This window comes from Penaeus japonicus, unplaced genomic scaffold (genome assembly GCF_977035675.1).
Source record: "Penaeus japonicus unplaced genomic scaffold, GWHDUDI00000001_assembly GWHDUDI00000012, whole genome shotgun sequence".
Lineage (NCBI taxonomy): Eukaryota > Metazoa > Arthropoda > Malacostraca > Decapoda > Penaeidae > Penaeus > Penaeus japonicus.
This window is the reverse complement of record NW_028234414.1, coordinates 37195804-37196807: the sequence shown is the minus strand read 5'-3', so window position 1 is coordinate 37196807 and position 1004 is coordinate 37195804.

The following is a 1004-nucleotide window of genomic DNA, read 5'->3' as shown; positions in this document are numbered from 1 at the left end:
TACCAACACGAAGAAGTAAAATAACCAAAATTACAACAACGATTATAACATAACCACCATTTACAGTGAAATATATAATATATATATAATATTATTACACTGATATTACCTGTGCTTTAGCCAAACAGACACTAATACTTATAATGTTATTCACTACTTTTCCTAGATAAATACGCATTATGATCCTAGTTCGAGTACTAGAGGTACAGGTAGAGTGATGCACAGATATATATGCAAGGAATCATATGCAAGTACGCTTATACATGCGTACAGGGATATATGTACATGGATTTCGGTTTCTAGACAGTATTTCGTACGTACATAGGGTGTGTATGTGTGATTGTATGTTTATGTACACACACACACACACACATATATATATATATATATATATATATATATATATATATATATATACATATATATATATATATATATATACATATAAGTATACATACATATATATGCGTGTGTATGTGTATGTGTGTGTGTACGTGTGTGTGCGTGTGAGTGTGTTCCAAACAGTTTATAAAATATGGTATATACTTGAAATATCTAGTACATAAAACGACCTGCATAAATATCTAAATCATTTACATGTAAAACACATTCAACTAACGCACACGGAACAAGATTTCCCTACCGCCACATTTCTAAGACAAGACAAGCATTCATGACATCAAGCGATTTAATTTCTTTTTAAGTCTACCCTTAACTCGATTCTCTTCTGACCGGATGAAAAGACCGTTTTCTATGATACATAAATTTCAACAATGACACTCCGTAGGGCACTTCATTCATGACCCTAAGGTAGAAGAATGGACTACGAGAATCATGCATATGTGCAATATATTGTGTTGAGTTATAGACACGCCAGTTCATATGTCATTTAAACTTTTTGATATTCTATTTTGAGCCTGGCAGGGGAACGACAGTAAATTATACATGTCTCAAAAGTAAACCAAGGGCTTCAGAAACAACAAATTGTTCACAAATGCAGCTAC